At 35.1% G+C, this 22,970-nt stretch overlaps 1 protein-coding gene across 2 annotated transcripts in view; it reads left to right on the top strand.

The window, feature by feature from the left end:
* LOC144215582 (semaphorin-4C-like) overlaps window positions 1-22,970 on the top strand; it is a 221,232-nt gene that overhangs the window by 88,136 nt on the left and 110,126 nt on the right. For both annotated transcript variants that reach the window (XM_077744620.1, XM_077744619.1), the window contains exons 4-5: window positions 9,427-9,555; window positions 19,907-19,974. The gene's annotated coding sequence lies outside the window, so the exon portion shown is untranslated. The remainder of the gene's footprint in view (window positions 1-9,426; window positions 9,556-19,906; window positions 19,975-22,970) is intronic.

Genomic DNA, 22,970 nt, shown 5'->3' with positions numbered 1-22,970 from the left:
TATCCTTTTTAGATATTTGTTATAAAAATAGAGACCTGAAGCACTGTGAGAAAATGGTATATTAGATAATTGGTCATTATTTATGACTAAATGCATCCTAAATGATGCCTGTAAATATGGAAAATATTATGGGAAGTAGTTTAATGATGTTTAATAACATGTTTGTTTTATTGTAGCTCATTTAATAATGAAAGAGGGGGAAATATTTTATTTTTTTACTAGGCAGGGCATTTATGGATCAGTGGTTATGTGTAAATGTCGTAATCTCGTTCAGTATCACATTTATCATGCGTGAAACATTGATAATATCTTCGCGTCGCAATCCAGCCGTTCTGTTCGCATCTTATAGACCTCCAAAAACCACAGATGGATGTGATTTGTGATGGATGCCATGTACCCGTGAGGCTTTAAACCCATAGAAAGTAGGACCACCAGCTGTTTGCATGTTATTTTTTTAGATAAAAGTTCAATACTCACAAGCTATTTGATATTGAGGAAGATATCTGTAGAGTAAAGCAGACTTTTATTTATACAAGTTGACATTTTAATAGATACACGTTAAGTATAAAGTAAAAATTCCTTCCAAGGTAGTCTTACAATAACGAATGGATGGAAATATTTTACATTCAGAGTCAGAAGTTAAGGTAAAGCCAATGAATGTATGCAAATATGTGTTCAATATCATGATTATTTTGTTCTTTAACCACATGGAAATGCCAGGGCATTAATGCTTCCTTTTGAAAACTTTAAACATGGTTGCCATGGTGATAGCAGAAATAGCTCTTGGAAAAGACGACTGCCTAGCCCTAACAGATGTTTGTCTTTTAAAAAAAAAAAAAAAAAGGCTGGTATTCATACATGATTTCTAAAGTCAATCTGGTGTGTCACATGTGCCAGTCAATGGAAAAAAAGGGTGTCACCATTGCATAAATGAATAAATTTAGTATTTTGGGGTTTTAAAGGCTTTAAAGCAAAATATTTCATCCACCAAGAAATGAATGTGCCTATTTGTCCAATCATGTTCTTTTTAAAATATTTTGATGTTTTTTTTCCCATTCTATTCATGTCGTAGTTGAACAGGTTTTTGGTCACGATAATGGTGATATAGGTTTCAAATAATCCATCTTGATTTCATTTTCACTCCCCCAGAAACCTGTAATTTGAACAGGGGTGTGTCCATGTCCATGTCCATGTGTGTGTATGTGTGTGTTCTGAAAGTTTTTATAACATGCCTCCAGTCTTTCATACAAGTTAGGAAATGCCAGCAGGTGTGAGTCTATGTATGTGTGTGTTTTTTGATGTGTGTGTCCAGTTTCCAAAGTGTATGGTTGCTACTGTATTATAGTGCTTGTAGGAGTCTTACTCCTTTAATGAAGCAGGGGGAATAAAAGGAAGTCAGTGGCTGCTCCCTTTTTCTAACACACTTGTGTGTGTGTGTGTGTGTGTGTGTGTGTGTGTGTGGGTGAACGAAAGCAAGACGGTAACGAAAGCCGATGTGTCATTGACAAAAGACCACATTGGGTTGGATAGAATAATATAGTCGTAGCAACTCTAACAAGCTGCACCTCCCTTTGCTGTCTCTGTGTGGTCCTGACTCATTGCTCTTTCTTCTCAAACACATATATGTAGACATATGTACATAATTTCTGGTCATGTAGCAGCGAGTTTGTAGAAAATTATGGAAAGGTGGAGTTCTGTCAGCATGTGGTACAAATAGTGCGTAGTGTGTAACTGGCTTTTATTTGTGTGAAGTGGGCACTCCTAAAACAAAAGGGGTTTCCTGGCTGACTTAACTAAAGGATGAAAATAGGTCTAGTCAGGAAAAGGGAGAGGAAATAAGACATCCTTTAGGATATAGTTGAGAATAAATACACAGAAATACACACATCTATAAAAATAAAAGTACCAGACCATTGTGTTTTATACTTGAACTGACATATTTGAGTTTAGGAAACTGTATTTTTCAAAGAGAAATAACCCCCAAAGCAAAAGACTTTACTTGTATCTTTTTTGGTAAACTTGACTAAAGTGAGAGGTTAAATTCCGTCGAAGATGAAAAGCTGTGAAACAACACCATTAAAATAAATGCTCAGGCTGTCACTGCATCAATTATGCTGACACTTGTTTTTTCACTCCCACAAGAAGGATAGCTTGACTTGATTCAGTTTCTCCACTTTCCAAACTGTAATGTTTATTTTGGTGCGATTTTCATCCTTTTTTTCCTCGTTGTCTACTGCTCACTCACTTTATACTGTACACTAGCAAGAGAATGGTGTCCCTGATCAATAACTCTAGTCTTGTCTCTTTTATCCGCATTTTTCGCTTCTCTTTTGTCTCCACTTCTTGGTTTCTGACACAGCCATTTATTTGAGACCTGAATAATTGCTGTCAGACTACTGCTTTGGCCCCATAAATCGGCTATATCTTTTCCCCACTAAGTGTGTTATTGCTAAAGTCCGTGTGATGATAGGTGGGAAACAGACATGAAGTGGCGTTGAATTCAAACACAGCAGAGGGAGCCAATTGTTGCTCTACTATCTCTTTCCATTCGGGCCTGCGACTCATACTCAAATGCGACTTATATACCGTATTTTTACGACTATAAGTGGCACTTAAAAGTCTGAAATTTTCTCCAAAATAGACAGGGCACCATATAATCCAGTGTTCTTTATGTATGGGAAAAATAAAATGTGGCATTCTTTGTGGGTGCGCCTTATAATGCAGTGCGCCTAAAAATGCGATGCACCTTATAGTCGTGAAAATAGTGTTTTCGTTTCTCTCTGAACCCCAAAAGCCATTTTTAACGGTACATTTATCGCCAAAAACTGTAAATGCTACATTTACAAGTTCCTATTTTGCTTGTTGTTCTCATTTAACTATTTTTTTTACTATATTTGTCCTTGGTTTCTGACCAGATTAAAAAAAAATACCCCTGCCTAAAATTTAAGATGGAGTCTATCCCAGCCAACTATGGGCAATAGGCCCGAGGACACCTTGAATCGGTTGCCAGCCAATCAGGCAGAAGAAAAACCATTTGCACACAAACTCAACCCAAAGCACAATTTGGAGAAGTTGATCAGCTTACCACGCTTGTTTTGGGAATTTGGTAAGAAGCCAAAGCTGATTCTTCTATATTCTAATTCGAAAAATCTTTTTGGAAGCTCCGACATTCTCACACACTCTTCAACTCACCAACCCCTATTGTTTCCAACTCACACAAAATACAGCAAGCCAATTACCTTACACATGACAAAAAAAAAATCTTAGCTATGACCTGTTCAGGTCAAGTAGAAACAATTAACACTTGTCGTGTCTTGTTTGTAAAAACGGATATTAAAAAAACAATACTGTTAAATATGCAGATGCCATCTTAGTTTACCAAATCTTCCATCATATAGCTCCTCCCCCACGCCAAGATTTTATGCAAAAAAATCCAAAACATCAACAATGGCTGGCTCTATAGGTGACTGTAAAGTAGTGAGAGCTTCATACCTGGAAGTCAATAGCAATTACCGTATTTTCAGGACTATAAGGCGCACTTAAGTCTTAAATTTTCTCCAAAATAGCCAGTGCGTCTTATAATACAGTGCACCTTACAATACAGTGCGCCTTATATATGGAAAATGTCATTCATTGAGGGTGCGCCTTATAGTAATGAAAATACGGTAATTTAAAATGATAGCATTATGAACAGTGTTCGCTTCGAGAAAGACCCCCCTAAAAAATCCCCTGTTTTCTATAGTAAGTACAAAGCACGTTCTTGACTGAGGTGTAAGAAGTGTCGGTGAATGAAGCCTATTGTTCTTTGCCCAACCCCTAACTCCTACACTGCGGCTAACTGGGGGCTTGAGTCTGCCATTCTCTCTGCAGACATCCTGTCGTAACAGCTGCAGTTCTTACAGAACAAATTCACGACATGATGTAGTCCGCATCACAATGTGGGCTTGTGTGTGTATGTGCAATCGTGACCCAATTACAGGGATCTGGGACTGGTTGTTTCCCATGTTTATTTATTCTAAGCAGCATACACAGGAGGGGAGGCAATTCCTGCCCACTGGTCACTCTGATACTTAAGCAAAGGCAAGGTAAAAAGGAGCAAATTTAAAAGCCTATCAAGAGATTAGTGTAAACGACTCAGTGGTGAATAATTACATATTTTCAGTCTACTTGGCTAAAAGTACAGCAGGGAGCAAGTTTGCTTGTCAAGATTATACAAATAAAAATACTTTTTGAAAAGAAGCACATTAAATTTTTAAATCAGTAGCTTCAAACGAAGTAAAAAAGCTACTCTAATACCCGATAATTTAAATATAGTACTTTATTCTTTGGCAGTTTTATTTAAAGTTCATAACTTTAGGTGGTATCACTGCCACTTTTTTAATGTCAAAACGGGCCTAAAAAATATGTTCCATACTTCCATTGCAATGAAAACTGTGATTTATTTACCTTTATCCAAGTGTGGAAATATTTTCAGCAAAATAGATCCATTGGAAAAGGCTTTTTTGCTTCTATTGCCATCAACAAATGACACATTTGACAATGTGGATTGGACTGGAACTATCAGTATACACAGCATGTGAAAGAGCATCACATCATTGGAGTTGATTCAGGTTGAGTGGCAGAGTAACTGACATGGTTAATGGATAGAAAAGCTGTTCAAGTGTTATATGCTCATATTCCTATACACCTGTGATGATTTGGGCTTTTTAGGTGCTGGTTTCATTTGAAAAAAATGATTGTGACTGGAGATCAATCGATATGGGTTTTCCGGGAGCGATTCCGATTTTTAGTAGCTAGAAGAGGTCGATAACTGATATTTGGAGCAATATTCATTTTCAATAAAAGTGTAAAAATACTTTAATTATGAAAGCACTGAACTTCATTGATCGTTAAAAATATAGATGTGACTAGAGATCAATCGATATGGGTTTTTCAGAAGTGATACCGATTTTTTGTTGCTAGAAGAGGTCGATAACCGATATTCATTTGCAAAAAAAGTGGAAAAATATTTAATTATGAAAGCACTGAACTTTAATGACCATTTTAAAATCAAACATTTATACACATAGATATACTAAAGAAATAACCAACTCAAAACGATCTGTTCTAATTATATATGTATATTATATATGTATATCTTAAGAAATATTTTGAGGATTCTTACAACTTGTTTTGATGCATGTTATTGAAGACAGAATTCAACATCAGAGGACAGTCCTAAAATTCTCATAGCAGTGGTAAGCAACGTAAAGATAGAGTAGTTGATGGGTGAAACACGCTATTTCCAAAACCTGGTGATTGATTAATCGCAGAGAAAGTAAAAATTAGTAGCCATTACAGGCCCTGTTGTATGTTGGAGACTTTCTGATCGACAGCAAGTAGTGCAAGCATCATTCTACAAGCAGCAATTCCTTATTCCCCTTGATAATGCCTGGAGTTGTCTTGTAAATTTCCATAGCGTTCACAATTTTTGATTTGTATGCCAGTTTCCTTGCCATATTCACAACATCCTCCATCACTGGGGAGACTTCATCTTCATCTGGCCATACGTCCGTGGATCTTCTTCCTTCCCGCCTTGGTTATTATATCCCCTCCTCCCTTTCCAGTCTCGGCCATGACTCTTTGTGCTCTGTTCTTTGTCAGGCGTAGCTTCCTGAAATTCTTCAAGAGGATGTGATGTTTTGTGATCTCAACAAAAACCTTGCTCCTTGGCTTATTTCATAATGTACAGTTTATACATCCATTTTTTTCCCGTTACGTTTATCCTAACAAGGGCCGCAGGGGTGTTGAAGGCTATCCCAGCCAACTATGAGCAGTAGACAGGGGACACCCCTGAATTGGTTGCCAGCCAATCACAAGCATCTTTATTAAAAGCTTATTTTTTTATACAGTTAAAAATTAGACGCATAAGACTACTATAGGGGGAGAGTAAAGGATTATATATGGAAAATAATGCTAAGTAAATGAATTTGCGGATTTAAATAATATTTTGGACTTTCTTTCTAGCATTTTAAAATGCAAATTCCTATTTATGTTTATTAATATAAAGAAATATTAACTGACATTTCAAGCTTTTTCAAATATCAACCTGTTAAAAAAGGGGAATTAATTAATAATGCTAATTCAAAGAATTTGCGGATTTAAATAATAATTTGGACTTTCTTTGTAGCATTTTAAAATGCTAATACCTATTACTGTTTATTAATATCACAAAAATATTTACTGACATTTCAAGTTTTTTCAAATATCGACATTTTAAAAAAAGGGGAATAAATTAATAATGCCAATTTAATGAATTTGCGGATTTAAATAATATTTTGGACTTTCTTTGTAGCATTTTAAAATGCAAATTCCTAGTACTGTTTATTAATATAAAAAATAAATATACTGACATTTCAAGCTTTTTCAAATATCGACATTTCAAAAAAGTGGATTGAATTACTGTAGTCTATTTTTTAACCTTTGAAAAAATCTATTGGAAGAACACAGCCAAAACTGAACATGGTAACACATGCAGTGTTTTGTAGTCATATTTTTAAGCATTACTCAGCAGTAATATAGTTCTAGCTCATTCCTAATATTATAAAAAGATGACCATTTTCTTATGAGGTGCTAATTCAAGCAATAACTGTCCACTTCTCAATTATTCTGATAGCAACCCCTGATTTGAATTCATGCAGCACACTAGCAAGCCTGCAAGCAGCGGGACACTGTGAACGAAGCTGGTTACCTCACTGACACATTAAAGTTGCAGTCTGTCGCCTGCAGCACTTCATCTAACAGCTCATTGTTTTCTGTTCATTCTTTTGCCATTATCCCTCTACGATATTTCAAAGTCAGCCAAATACGGATCCTTTCCTGAATACATTTTGAACAAAGGATATTTTAATTATGGTAATACACTAGATATGTTAATTATGTTTCCTGACAAAAGCTGTATATCAAGGCATTACAAAAATTCAAACATTTATCCATTTTACTTTGACATTTACAGTTTTCAGATGGGTATACAGTGTTCCCTCGCTTATAGCGGTTAATGGGGACCGGACGTAAGAAACATCGTTATTGGGAGTTGTGAACATTGTTTTTTGCGCCTGTAAACAGCCATGACGTTATCAATGCGATTCCTGAACTCTCACCATGTTATTGACCATTTCTTTGGCCTTTTTTTGATGCAATTACTAATTCTTATTGATTATATTGTTTCCAACTCTTGTAAAATGATGTAATTTATAATTTTAACTTAATATCTTTAAATTTTTTATTTATTTTTTCCTGAAAAAAATCTGTGAAGCTCTGAGTCCACGATAGCTGAAGCGCGAAGTAGCGAGGGAACACTGTACTGCAATGGACATCTTTCTTTTGCATATGCAGGTATCAAAAAGTCCATTCACTCTATTATTATTGTTATTACAGTGATGGCAGCTTGGCTCATAGGCTCAGTCATTTTTCCCCCCTCATATTTGGTCATTATTTGCTTGCAAATCCAAGAGACTGTTGTAAATATACAGCGCAATGTGTATTGTTTACTCATGCATATTTATTATCTATGTTTGCGGCCACATTGCATATCTAAGAGGATTACATTTTAAATACACCACAAAGAACAAATGCCCGGCAGTAGAACCCAAAAATGTGGAGGGATAAATCTGCTATCTCATCTTAAATCTGTTACCAGACGATACAGGTGAAAAGTTTCATTGTGATAGTTTTCTCTAAATATCTTTGTTGAGGCGAGACAACAATTGCTGTGGGTCACAATGGTCTCTGGTCTAATGAAACATTGATGTTTCATTAAAAAGACAAGGCAAAATTGAAAAAAAAACACACACAAAAATAGATATCCCCTTAAATGTGATTACATGTGGATTTTACAAACACGTCTATAGTGTGAGACAATAACAACATCTACTCAATAGCCTGAGGATAAAGATAAAAGGAAAACTTGCACCAGGTGTTGTTGTGTGGGTTGTTAACCAGGTAATATCACATCATGTAACAGCAAATTTGAAAATTGGTGGGGGTATTCCCTCCAGTCGAGGTTGTACCATTTTGGATTGCAATCTTCCCAAGGAAAAAATGTTGTATGTTTTGTCTGTGTCCATTCATACTTAAAATCATTAACGATGTCATACTTAAAGGCGATTTAGAGCACAGGTGTCAAAGTGGCGGCCCGGGGGCCAAATCTGGCCCGCCGCATCATTTTGTGTGGCCCGGGAAAGTAAATGATGAGTGCTGACTTTCTGTTTTAGGATCAAATTAAAACGAAGAGTAAAGATGTATATTAAATTTCCTGATTTTTTTTCCCCTTTTAAATCAATAATTGTCATTTTTAAATCCATTTTTTCTGTGTTTTTAGTTCAAAAATCATTTGGTAAAATCTAAAAATATATAAAAAAGATAAAATAAACTGTTTTAGATCTATAAAAACTAAATATTCAGGCCTTTTAATCCTTTAATTAAAAAATATCAAAATATTATATCTAAAATGGTCCAGCCCACATGAAATCAATTTGACGTTAAAGCGGCCCGCGAACCAACCCGAGTCTGACACCCTTTATGTAGTGTTCAACCATCCTACCATGCATGTTTTTGGGATTATATTAGATTAGATTAGAACTTTATTTCATCACGTATTCAGGAAATTTCTTGCTTTCAGTACCAAGACAGACACAAGACATTGTAGACCTAGTTAAAAATGTGAGGGGAAACTGCAGTACCCATAGAAAACCCACACAGACAGGGAAAACATACACATTCCTCACAGTAGGGTCTGCCCCACTGGGTATTTAACCCCTAATCTCAAAAGTGCGAGTCGGACAGGCCAACCAACCCAACACTATCCTGCATTGATGATGTCATGCAGTAATCACATAATTAAAGACTGCTCGGCAACTCTTCATTTGGGTAAATTGTACAAAGTTTACTCGCCTGGCAATAATTACATTTACTTACTGCTGTGTTTGCAGGGTCGATATCAAACAAATTCAGATGAAGAAAGATTTTGTTTTGGCTTATATGGATTTAGTCTCCTTTCTAGCTTTTCATCATTCATGGTGATGGATGACGCTTGGGCATAAGTTTGTGGACGACTGCCGTACCGGCATCCAACCCTTCTATTTAATCAGGCTTGGGACTGGCACTAAAAAAGGGGCTGGCACAAAATTCTTGGGGCTAACTTGCGATTCATTATCCAACACAGCAGTCTGTCAGTCGTATGTTGCCGTAATTTTGCATGCGTGAAAAATCGCTAGTTGAACGGAATTAAAATGTTCATCTCTTGTGTTGTAGTCATTTTTTTTCATAGAAAAGTTTTATGAATAAATTAACTTACTGTTGCCAACATTTTGGAAGAATGTGTAGCAATTATTCCCACAAAAACGCATTGTCATTTTATTCTTTTAATTTGAAGTTGTTTTGTTGCAGGGTGCTGGAGCCTATCTCAGCTGATGTTGGGCGAAAAAGAAGGACTACACCACAACTAAATGGGAATCAATCCCACGCCGCCCACACCGCCCACGCCAAAATCAGTCAAAGGAAGCAATGTGCAATCAGGTAAGATACAAATTACTATTATTATTATTATCATATTTAAGTAGTTTTTTGAATCAGGTTGGTTTCCGGGCCGCGTTTACGTCAACTCGATTTCACGTGGGCCGGACCATTTTATATCTAATATTTAGATTTTATTTTTTTATAAATGGATCAAAGGAACTGGATTAAAAGCCTCGAATATTCAGTTTTTTATAGATCTAAAACAATGTTTCTTTTAGCTTTTTTAATAAATTTTTTTAGATTTTACAAAATGATTTTTGAACTAAAAACTGAAAAAAATTGATTAAAAAATTGAATTATTGATTTAAAAGGGGGACAAATCAGGAAATTTAATATACATCTATACTCTTTATTTGAATTTGATCCTAAAACAGAAAGTCAGTACTCATCATTTACTTTCCCGGGCCACACAAAATGATGCAGCGGGCCAGATTTGGCCCCCGGGCCACCACTTTGACACATGTGATGTATATAATGAAGCATATTGGGATTTGGTTACAATACATTGAATTAATTCGAATCATTTTATACTGATTACCACCAGTAAAACCTAAATATGTCAATGATAATTTTCCTTCATTGGGCAGTAGTAAAGCTGCCCCTTTTCTACTTGTTGCCTTTGTCATTCATTATATGATGACCCTGACTATTTACTATGAGGGGGAGTCTAAATGGAAGCAACTGGGAGCTAAATGGAATAGCATAACCTCCCGAAGGAAAGTTTTAACTAAAGGACAAGGACAATGACACCAGATGACGCAGGTGTTGCAGAAGTCTGCTTTTGCACTTTTTATCAAAAGAAATCCTTGCCACGAAGGAGAAGGCGGGGGAAGAGCCACGACCTTGGCATTGAAGAGCGGCAGCTTGCTGTTTTAAGTAGGATATCCTATGCCAAAGGTCGTATAGAGTGGACAGGATATCCTCCTCTCCCTGCCTCTCAAATCGTCCTTCCTCTTAAAATTGCCTCTTGGAGGGACAAAGCATTTCCAGGCAAAAGAGAATTAGAAGAAATAATCCAGTTTCCTATGATGAAGGGACTAAATCAATGCCAGTTTTATATATTTTTGTCTTGGAGGCACATATTTGCATTTATCTATAGAGAAGCAAGAGGCTAGATGCAGATTTAATGCTTCTTTCTTAGAATTTGGATGCCTAAAGTGTGCTTTTTCAAGCTGCGATTTTGAAACAGGGTGCCGTGCCACAATTGTGAGTCATGAATGAGTATCAGTATTACTGCAGGAAGGTCTTTTTTTATTTAAATACAGTGTTCCCTCGCTACTTCGCAGTTCAGCTACCGCGGACTCCGAGCTTTGCAGATTTTTGGGGGGAAAAAAATACAAATATTACATTGAAACAACATATTTTACAGTTTTTTATAACATGAATTTCACTCTTACTACCCGTATTATATATGGTGTACTGTATACAGGGGGTTGAATTTTTTTAAAAAAATTAAAAATTAAATAAAAAAATAATAATAAAATTTAAAAAAAAACTGAATAAAATTCTAATTAAGCATTTTTGAAGGGGAATCCCTACTTCACGGAAATTAACTTATCGCGGGTGGTCCCGGTCCCCATTAACCGCGATAACCGAGGGAACACTGTATATCGAATAAATATGTATTGCGATTGGTTGGCGACCAGTTCTAGGCGTTCCCCCGCCGACTGACCGGGCTGAGGTGGACTCAAGCACCCCCGCGACACTTATGAGGATAAGTGGAACTGAAAAGGAATGAATGGAAAAATTATTTACAGGCTAGTAGCTAAAAAAAAAGGAGTTCTTATTTGTTACCTTGTCAATGTAATCTGTCCATGGCCTTCAATAGTAAATCGGATACAAATATACATTTCACATTGAAAATTCACCTCCCTGAAACAGCCACAAGGCAAAAGTCATTATTGATTATTCACGGTTTAATCATCATGAAGAAGATTGATTTATGGAAAAGGATGTACGTCATTTTAAAATTCATTTTCCACTGAACATATTTGTTGGCTTGCTTGTTTCAAACTGGGCAAGACTTCATTTTGCATTTTTAGAGCAGTTATTTTACTATTAACAGCAAGAAATTGTAAAATAAAATCTGCATCTCTGGTAGGTGAATACGTTATATTAAATTTGATGTATTCTTTTTATATTTTGGATACACAATTTGGCTTATCTGCTGCAAATGAGGTTAATTCTGGGCTGTATTTGTGCATATTATTTTGTAAATTTGTATCATGATGGTGTTGGTATTAGGGGTGGATTAGGTTACATAAGTATGCACTGAAGGTTAAATTCTTCAATGTACGAGTACACAGGTGTCAAAGTGGCGGCCCGGGGGGCCAAATCTGGCCCGCCACATCATTTTGTGTGGCCCGCGAAAGTAAATCATGAGTGCCGACTTTCTGTTTTAGGATCAAATTTAAATGAAGAGTATATATATATATATATATATATATATATATATATATATATATATATATATATATATATATATATATATATATATATATATATATATATATATATATATATATATATATATATATATATATATATATATATATATATATATATATATATGTATATTAAATTTCCTGATTTTTCCTCTTTTAAATCAATAATTGTAATTTTTTCATCAATTATTTCTGTATTTTTAGTTCTAAAATCATTTTGTAAAATCTGAAAATAAATATAAAAAGAGCTAAAATAAACATTGTTTTAGATTTATAAAAAACTGAATATGCAGGGCTTTTAATCCAGTTCTTTTAATCCATTTATAAAAAAAAAATCTAAATATTAAATCTAAAATGGTCTGAAACCCTTGTAGATAAAACTATACAATACTGTTCTCTATTACTAAGATACTGTCTTTTGCTGAGAATAATCCCGAAAACAGAAATACATATTTCTTTTGCTTCCTGTCTTGTACCTCAATACCATGACAGGAATAGTAAATTCATGCTAGTTGCTCTTTTTAAGAAGAAAGCATAATAACACAACAAGCAACTGTAAATCTCCATAACTTCTCAGGCATTCTGCTCATTAATATAATAACTCGTTTTGGAATGAAACATGCAGCCTTTCTCTATACTTGTCCTCAGCAGAAAAAGCAGTAATAAGACATAAAATATTCAAGTGTAGACCATTAGGCGTTTCCTCTCAGCATTCTGACACGCTATTACTTTCCACGATAGACTTTAATCTAATCCCTTTGGCCGGCGCATTTCCGTAAACTGCAACAGCCTCAAGCGAGGACCTTAAAATTGCATCATGCATGCTTATTTCACTTTTTTTAGCTGCAACTGTTTGTAAGGGCTGAATATTGCTTGTGTATATTTCCTTAGAATATGCAAAGCTAAATACTTACTGTCAAAGTTAATGTGTTTTTGGGGTTTTGACAAAATAGACAGATTTTTATGTGTTGTAGGAAACGGTCAATATTATTTCTGCAAGGCCAAATCAAACTAGTAATTATGTTTAAGTTTTTTTTTTTGAACGGAACATGTCTTGGATGATGTTTCTTACATATTTAGAACAACTTAGTCAATCCCACATGAGCAAGCATTTGGCCACAGTGGGAAGGAAAAACTTTTAAATGGCAGAAACATTAAGGAGAACCACATAGTGCAGGGGGTGGGCGAACTTTTCAGGCCCGGGGGCCACATTGAGTTTAAAAATTTGACTGATGGGCTGGGTCAGCACAAGATAGGATACATGTAAAAAAGTGCATCCGTTAACAGTACATATGAAACATAAACAGAAAAAAAGGACTATAGTATTAACATACTCATCACTAAAGTAAAAAGTATAAAGTACAAAGTAAAGTTAAAAGGAATGTATTAAGAAATATTTAAATGTAATTTAAAAAAAAGATAGAGGGGCTGTAAAACTAAAAAAAAACAAATAAGAGTGGACAAAGCAACTACCACTGGTTTCCGCGTGATGGCGCCATCTTGGGAAAACAAAAAAAAAAAACCAACAAAAAAGTAAAAAAAAAAAAAAACATTTGGACAATGTTGGCGGGCCGGACTAGAAAGCCTAATGGGCCGAATGTGGCCCGCGGGCCGTAGTTTGCCCATGTCGGACATAGTTCCTTGAGAAAGTGGTTTGAGAATCAAAAATCCAAATAAAAGTCACAATATCGCAGATTTTGGACATTTTGCATTTTAGCTATTGAGATTTTGTTGTTGTTTTTGGTCCTTCCGAAACACGTAGTCATCGTGAATTAATACAAGGCCAAAAAAACGGTTAGTTGTTTCAGTAACCTCTCATTTTTCCACCATTAGTCATTAAAAGAGTCCATGTGGAAAATATCTATCTAAGAGTCCAGCATCAAGCAATAAATGAATTGCTATCTAGTTTTTTTTAAACATTCATAGATTATTTTAAGTGTTTCAATTACATCAAGTAAACTTTGCTAGTGTGTAGAGGGAATTGGAAATATAGTCTATCTAAAATTATGCAGTGTGATAGGCCCCATGTGAGACAAACATAATGAGAGGATTGAGAATGCGCTTCTTTCTCTTCATTAAAAAAACATTCTTGGGGAAGTTTTGTGGTGAATCCGTTTCAGAATGTCAAATCCCATTTTTCACCTCCAATAAAATAACATTCTGTAGAATTGAAAGATGCTTTATTCTTACAACACTTGACATAAAACAGTGTGATGAAATAAAAACTGTAAAAACCTACCGTATTTTCACGACTATAAGGCGCACCGCATTACAAGGCGCACTTCCAATGAATGACATTTTTTCCATATATAAGGTGCACTGTATTATAAGGCGCATTGCATTATAAGGCTCACTGTATTATAAGGCGCACTGTATTATAAGGCTCACTGTATTATAAGGCGCACTGTATTATAAGGCTCACTGTCTATATTGGAGAAAATGTAAGACTTTTAAGTGCGCCTTATAGTCGTGAAAATACGGTACATAAAGAAAGGTGGCCATATATACTTAAAGTCCTGACACTCTATGGAATGCAAAACAAAGGCACTTTTATACATTTGTTTATTCACATAGTTTTGCTGTTTTTCTATGTTATTGCAAAAAGATAAGGTACGTACTTATGTTTTTTTTTTTGTTCTTCAAGTTCTGTCCTTATCCTTAGGATTTGAATCTCTCTGATGCAAACTCTTGAAACACAGAGCACTTTTATTATATTATTATTATGAAGGTTTACCTGTAAGAATGCCTGAGTCGAAAGGTTGGGTCCTCTCAGAAATACACGAATGTGTTCAAGTGTGTTATTATTTGAGGTATTGGTATGTTTGTTTTTTATTTTAAATCCACATTTTTATAGGAGTAGCAGGGAAAAAATGTAATAATGATAAAAAATTAATGTATCATGATACAGTAAAAAAAAGAAAGCAGCATAACAAACAATGTCATATAAATAATTTACAAAGAAAACAACTTAGGTACTAGTGTATATATCTTGGGGCACATTGTGAGCCAATAACTTGAAGAAATCAACTCCGCAAGTAGTTAAAAATAAATAAAAAAACGTACATATGAGCACACTATAAAGCCTAAAAGGCAAAATATATTTTTGAACCACAAAATAAAACCAGTTTTGAAGACAAAAGTAAAATTCTGTTGTTGTCAAAAATAGCTAGCTGCTCTTAAAAGTTTGTTTTTTGCTGAAAAAGTATTCAAAAATAATGTTTTATTGATTTAAAATGGTATTTCAAAAATGGAAGGCAAATTTGTAAATATTTTCAACATTTCTTATGTTTTTAATATTTCATCGAGGAGGATATCAACTTTATTTCAATTTTAATTTGCCAAAAAACAAACAATGTCCATAATTCACTTTCGCGGGCCCAAAAACAAAACTAGAGGGCCCAATTCAAACCCCCCCAACGTCGAGTTGGACACCTATCCACTTTTTCCAAAAAACTTCCTCATCTTTCCACTCTATTCAGACCTTTAACTTTAAAACAAAGCACCATTTTCTGTCTGTGCATTCCATTTTTTCCCCTTTTCCACATAGGAGCTAATTGCTAAAAGACAAAAGGTGAGCGTGACAACATGGAAAAAGACTGAAAGCTAGTTTAAATTTAAAGGAAAATATAACATAAGAGAGCACGACAAGCAATTTAATATGCGAAAGCAAAAAAAAAAAACTAGTGAACATTGAAGAGACGAAGATACAAGGGGAGGGGAGTAAGTCATTTCCATATTACTACAGTTTCCCTGCAACACAGACATCTCTGCAGGCCAAACAGTGTTTTATTCATGCAAAAGGCATCACAAAAATGCTCGAACTCAAGGCTGTTCATGCTGTTACTCAATTATTCATCAAGTAAAAAAATGTACCCTGATTGAAGTTACTTTGAACTTAGGGCATCATTTTATTTATTTCATTATATATATATATATAATCATTTTTTCAAGGATTTCTTCCGGTTTTTAGATGTAAAATAATGGAGAAGGAAAACAGCTGAACCACATTTTTCATTGTTTATCCTCATCCAGAAGGTTTATTAAATCCATTTTAAAATAATATACGTTTTATAAGCCATTTAAACTTTGTTACTACTGTTTTTAGATGTAAAATAATGGAGAATGAAAACAGCTGAACCACTTTTTTCATTGTTTTTCCTCATCCAGAAGGTATATTTAATCCATTTTTAAATAATTTACACTTTATAAGCCATTTAAACTATGTTAAATGATATAAAGAGGGGTTGAATTCTCTTAAAATAACGTAGTTGTGAGCTAGTAAGAAAGTGATATGACAGTAAGTGACAATTGTAGTGGTGAAGTCTTTCAAACTAATACGCTAGCATCAAATTTTCAGTTAATTGAAGACTTGCAAGTCTTTGGCAGATGGCTCATGTATTTATTTCATTCTATTTTCCCTTTGCCACGCATACATTTTCGATGTACTTTCTGCTTGCCTTAGGGGAAATCTAACCCATCTTACCAAGCTCGCATGCTCCGACACCCTGCTGGTCGAACTGTCAAAAAGCTAGATCGTGATGCCAGTGTCAAATATTCCTTCTTCTTTATGTTTTTTTTTTCCCTTTTCAACCGCAGATTTTTCTTTCAAAATCGTCTCTTCACCCCCCCTTAACTCTGACTTTCCATCACCGTCATTTTCATTCTTTCCAAAGACCAGTTTGGTGTTGTGTTTATCTTATTTTGGAGTCTTAAAAAAAATAAAAAGAAGTGATTACAACATTTTTTTTGTCCTATTGGCGAAAACACTAAAAGTAAGAAAACACATGTCTTTTTATTTGAAATAAAAATAACAATGTGTACCTCCCAGTTTCCTTCAAAAAGAACTGCTATTAAATGAGAATTATATGCAGCAGGTCACAATGTTGTTTTTGACCTCACACATTTCAGTCTTTGTACTCAGCCTGAACTTGTGCAAAGTTAAAGATAAAAAAAAAGAATAAAAGAGACTGCATGAATCTACTTTTTTTTCTCACTTTAACAATGGAAACCCTATTTGCAAGAAATCTTCCTTACTCTGAGTATGTAGGAGCAAGTTTTCTTTTTTTACTTCCAACTTTTAAGTGCTCATTTAATTCTGAATAGCACATTTTGGTAGCGAGAAGTATTGTCCGGATGAGAGAGAGAAAAACAGTTCAGTAAAATAAAGTATTCACTTTTGAAATCGTAGCTCGTTATACAGAAAAACGTGTACGAAAAACAGAAAAGGGATATAAAACTGTGGAAATATTTTTTTCTGGTGAAATGAGGTGAAGGCAAGTCAACAATTACCTTGTCAAGCTACAAAAATAATAATAGGTCGTTAAAAACAGCCGGATTGGAATATGCGATATGGTTTGCCAAATATTTAAATCTTTATTAAAAAAAAAAAAACTCAATCATCTTTACTGACCAACAGAGAATTACATCCGATTGGTTACTAAATATTTAACACTTAACAAATATGTAAATGTTTTTGGGGGGTTTTCCCCTTTTTGAGGCATTTTTCATTCATTTTGTGTTAAGCTTATGCGGGTTCGATCCCAGCTGGGTCGTCAGTGTATGGAATTTCCATGTTCACCATGGGCTTGTGTGGGTTTTCTCTCGGTACTCCAGTTTTTTCCCACATCCCAAAAAATGCATGAATGGTTACCGATCTTCTTCTGCCCTGTGATTGGCTGGCCAGCAATTTAGGGTGTTTCCTGCTTTTTGGGGCATTTTTTATTCATTTGATGGTCTGCTTATGCGGGTTTGATACCAGCTGAGTCCTCAGTGTATGGATTTTTCATGTTCCCCTTAGACTTGTGTGGGTTTTCTCTGGGTACTCCAGTTTTCTCCACATTCCAAAAATCCATGAATTTATATCCATTTTCTTCTGCCCTGTGATTGGATATCCAGCTATTTAGGGTGTTCCCTCCTTCTTGGGGCATTTTTTTGTATTAATTTGGTATTACACTAATGAGGGTTTAACCCCAGCTTGGTCCTCAGTGTATGGAATTTGCATGTTCACCTTGGGCTTGTGTGGGTTTTCTCTGGGTACTCCAGTTTTCTCCCACATCCCAAAAATGCATGAATTTCTATCCATCTTCTGCCCTGCGATTGGCTTAGCCAACAATTTAAGGTGTTCCCTGCATCGTGCTTATTATACTAAACTGGAAATGCTCCGGCACCCTCCACCATGACAATTGTTAGGATAATCGGTTCAGGAAAGAAATGAATGAAACGTTGGTGACCTATCTTCAAGCTTACTGAACCACCTTCCCTTTTTTTATAGTAGTATCCCCTTAGGATAAAGCTCAGTGCACCCTAGTTAAGATTTAGGAATGAATTTTCCCAAAGCTACCATGAAGTACTCTTTTCCAAAACAACAACAAAAAAAAGGAACACTTCACACACATCTTATGCACTTTTGCTGGCAGATAACACATGCACAGTAGACAAGTGAAAGTCTACGTGTAGGACTAGGAAAGTGGGGTCTTGGCCTCTTTCTATTGGTGAGTGACATGGCAAATTGTCTGTTCTTGGCACTTGCACATTTTGTCTCTCTGGAGAAGCCGCAACCACTGCTGCCTTTTGCTACTACTTTGGCATAAGCGCTGAAAAAATACTAAATTAGCTCTGTGTATGTTAGTGTTGCTCACTAGCTGCTGTTTGCTTGTTTACGATAATTCCTGATGAGGTCTCATATGTGGGGAATAGATTTACACCATGAAAGCAAGCTAGTAAAAAATTAACCTGTTGTTTGGGTTTAAATAAGCGATGCTTTTTGGGACTAATCAAAATTTTAAGAAAACGACATGAAAGCATTAGACACCATGTGGCAAAAGTGGGCGGAGTCAGCATTCTGGTTTAGTGTATGTGCATGTCTCAGGTTTTGTGTGTCCCCATTTTACCCTTGTGTGAACATTTCATAGAAATTTTGAATGTTTTTGTGGGTTTACGTGTGAAATAAACTGGTAAATCAAAAAAATACCACAAGTCAGCTGATCTACAGCACATTTTTTTAACCTAAAATAGAGAAAGAGAAGCGTAAATAGCTTCACGGCATGATAAAAAAATGTCCCTAGTGTTTGATTCCCTACCTTATTTTAAAAATAAAAGGTTACAAAAAAAAAACACCTCGAAACACAGAACAAAAACAAGCACCCACAGTTACCGAGTTTGTTGTTTATCAAATATTCAGTATCACAATTTCGATCATCAGGAAAAAACAGTCCGAGGCTTTACCGTTTTATTCAGTCATTTCACTTAACATGAAAGAGTTTTATCTTGGCGGTGCTAGCCTGATTAGCATATTCCATCATGTTAAACAAACACAAGACAATGGGTGCCTTGGGGGACCCGAAAACCAACCTGTGCATAGCATACAAAGACATCAATCTGTTTCTAAAGACGCACACAGGCCTGTTATTGAAGACCTCTCCTTGCGAAAGCATTACAGATTGACGCAGATGCTCTTGTTGTCAGTGTTATTTTTACACCCACGCTACCCTCACTTACAATATACAAGAATTGGCAACTTGGTGGCAGATGAATGCTTTGCACAGTCAGTTCTTGTGAGTTCTGTGTTGAAGGGCTCTTTGTGATGCTGAATACAAAAAAACCTGGTTTCATATGCATGTTCAACCCTCACATAGATTTAAATATATCATTTTCCGACTATAAGCCGCTAACCCACACACACACACACACACACATTCTGAAGCCTACACTTTTATAGTCCAGTGTGTTTTATTTGTGGAGTTTTACAGGGTAATGTGTTTTGGTGTAAATATACTGTAATACAATGTGAACGCCAGAGGCTTATATAGTCTATTGCAGTTGAGATTTGAACATGTACAGTTCTCTTGTAAAATTTGTTTTCGAGCTTGCAAATTACAGTGTGTTTTTGTGTGTGTTTGTGTGTGTAGATATGAGCGAGAAGGCGAGAAATAAGGAGTGTGCCTCTGCATGGATGAAACTAATGACGGAAGGAAAGGTAAGGATTGCTAAAGTTATTTGTTTTGGGAATCTGTATGAGGCTTATATGTCTAGAATAGGGGTGGCCCGGGGGCCACATTGACTTTAAAAATTTGACAGATGGGCGGGGTCAGCACAAGATACGATACATATAAAAAAGTGCATCCGTTAACAGTACATATGAAACATAAACGGAAAAAAGGACTAATGTATTAACATACTCATCACTCATAATTAAATTCAAAAGTATAAAGTACAAAGTAAAGTAAAAAGAAATGTATTAAGAAATATTAAAATGTCAAATTTATCTCCTTATGTTACATTTTTAGTTATTTCTTGAATGACAAAACAACACATTTGGGCTCATATGTTTGTTTTTTTTGTATTACTTGTGTGTGTGCCATTTTCAAACAAACCATGAGACATTTTTCAGGGAATTTTATATTTTTTTTAATGGGTTTCAAATTAATATTGACGTCAGTATGATTTTGCCTAGTCATTTTTATCCAATGACTACTGATGAACCCACTCTAGGCTATCTGTAATCAGTTATTAAAGAGTAAGACTGCATTCAGTTTTGTATTGATTAATATATAACTCCATTCTATTTTGTTTAAGAGAAAATCTGTTCAAATTCTGCTGTGTTTGTTACAATAATAAAGAGTAGCAGCAGACTACACATTTATAGGCATGGCAAGAGAAATGATAGCCTGCCAAAGCTTGAGCTTTAATGGGACATCTTGGAAATGAGTTAGCTGTGAAGTTAGTTGATATTCCAATTGAAAGTGCTAATTACTTTGGTGATGGCCAGAGTAATAGAAGCGTATGGCTTTTTCCCCACTTTAATGGCCTCATTAGGTTAATACTAGTTGAGAGTGAGGTCTCAACATTTTCGATGGATGGTCATTAGATGAATTGCAATTTCATAATGGAAGTGTAATGTTTTGGACCTCCTGCTACTTGTTTCTAATGCACTGGTAGCCATTTTTGTGTGAGATTCTGCAATTATGTCTAACCAACAAAATCGTGGAAATAAGTGTTAGAGTAGTTTTGACAACAATCCCTTAATACTTTATTATACCGTATTTTCAGGACTATAAGGCGCACCGCATTATAAGGCGCACCTTCAATGAATGACACATTTTAATGTGTTTTCCATATATAAAGCACACTGGATTATAAGGCGCATTGTGTATTTTGGAGAAAATTTAAGACTTAAGTGCGCCTTATAGTCGTGAAAATACGTCAGTGCTTCCAATTTTTATTGGTATTTCTAGGTGAGAAATTTGTCAGTGGACAAATGTCTTTATTAAACATCCGGCAGGATAAAATATCATTATATAAGCACTTGAGTTGACATAACTGTCGTTTTCTTTATAATAGGCTCAAAGCCAGTTAATTTTGCGTGAGGTATGAAAACTATGCTTGATGCAGTAGTCATTATACGTTGATTCGTAGAAAAATGTTTGATTTATGTCAAAATACACCATGAACACAAGAATCTGTAAAAAAATTATCAGAAAAATGATCTACCTTGCAACATAAGTGCTTATACTGTTCAAAGTTCTGGAATTTGGCAATTTGTGATTGAGGATATTCACATTGAACATTCCTACAACAAAAGACTCAATGAAAAAATAACCATTTTAAAATTATATGACAAATACAGTTCTACTGACAGTCTAATTACACAAAAGTCACGCCAAAGCAACATAAGGCAATTATTTTTTATCGCCCAATTTAACACAAGTTAATTACTTTTTTTTACATTAATTCTGCCTTTATTTTTTAGGTCAAAACAGGCAGATTTAGTGACAAATTTGAAAAGGCTGTCGAGGTCTGAGCCAATAAATAATGCCAACATTTCAAGCTTGATTTTTATCCGTAAGCGACATTTGTAAGTGCTGATCCAGAGAAACTTTTGCTTCTGGCAACGTTTCCCTCCAGTTGCATCATCACATGTCAGTGATCATGACACATGCAAACAAATACAAAGCTTGCCAGAATGTTATCTGCGAGAGACAAACTGAGATGAATTGAGTTTCCTAAATGAAGCTGATGGGTTTAAATCAACATGCACAATGACTGTCAAGCTTATGAGCTTTTACCAACTGAAATGACAAGATGCTCTATCTGCCTGCTTAGCACGTTGCATTGTTATCCATCACGACTCAGATACCCATGCATACATAAGATAAGTGAGGGGAGGGTGGGGGTCATTGAGTTGATTTCATGGGCTGTGACTACCTGATGGTAAGGACACGGCGGAGAGAAATAGACGTAGGGGGGTTTAAAAGCTTCACAGAGCTCTCTTATCTGATGGGAGAGAGGAGGGAGAGATGAGGGAAGGTTTGTAGAAGGGATGGGGGTTGCAAGGATGTGAGAATAACAAAATTGTATATATTAAAAGAGAGAATAAGAGAAAGAGGCAAAGGAGAAATAACGAGGATAAAAGCGTGGCAAGTAAAAAGCTTGGAGAATCAATGGAGACTTCCTCAGAATTAAAAAATAATATATATATATATGTGTATATATGTGTATATATGTGTATAATTGTGTATAAATGTGTATAAATGTGTGTGTGTGTATAGGTGTGTATATAGGTGTATTTTTATGTGTATATATGTGTATATATGTGTATATATACATGTGTATATATCTGTGTGTATATGTGTAAATATATGTGTATATATATATGTATTTATGTGTGTATATGTGTATGTGTATGTGTATATATACATGTGTATATATCTGTAAATATATGTGTATATATGTGTATTTATGTGTGTATATGTGTGTATATGTGTATGTGTATGTGTATATGTGTATTTCTGTGTGTATATGTGTATAAATGTGTATGTGTATATGTGTATTTATGTGTGTATATGTGTATATATGTGTATTTATGTGTGTATATGTGTATATATGTGTATTTATGTGTGTATATGTGTATATGTGTATAAATGTGTATGTGTATAAATGTGTATATAACTTTGCTGGTCAGGGGTGAGACGG

Source organism: Stigmatopora nigra, chromosome 22 (assembly GCF_051989575.1).
Source record: "Stigmatopora nigra isolate UIUO_SnigA chromosome 22, RoL_Snig_1.1, whole genome shotgun sequence".
Taxonomy (NCBI): domain Eukaryota; kingdom Metazoa; phylum Chordata; class Actinopteri; order Syngnathiformes; family Syngnathidae; genus Stigmatopora; species Stigmatopora nigra.
This window is presented reverse-complemented; position numbering and strand designations above follow the sequence as displayed.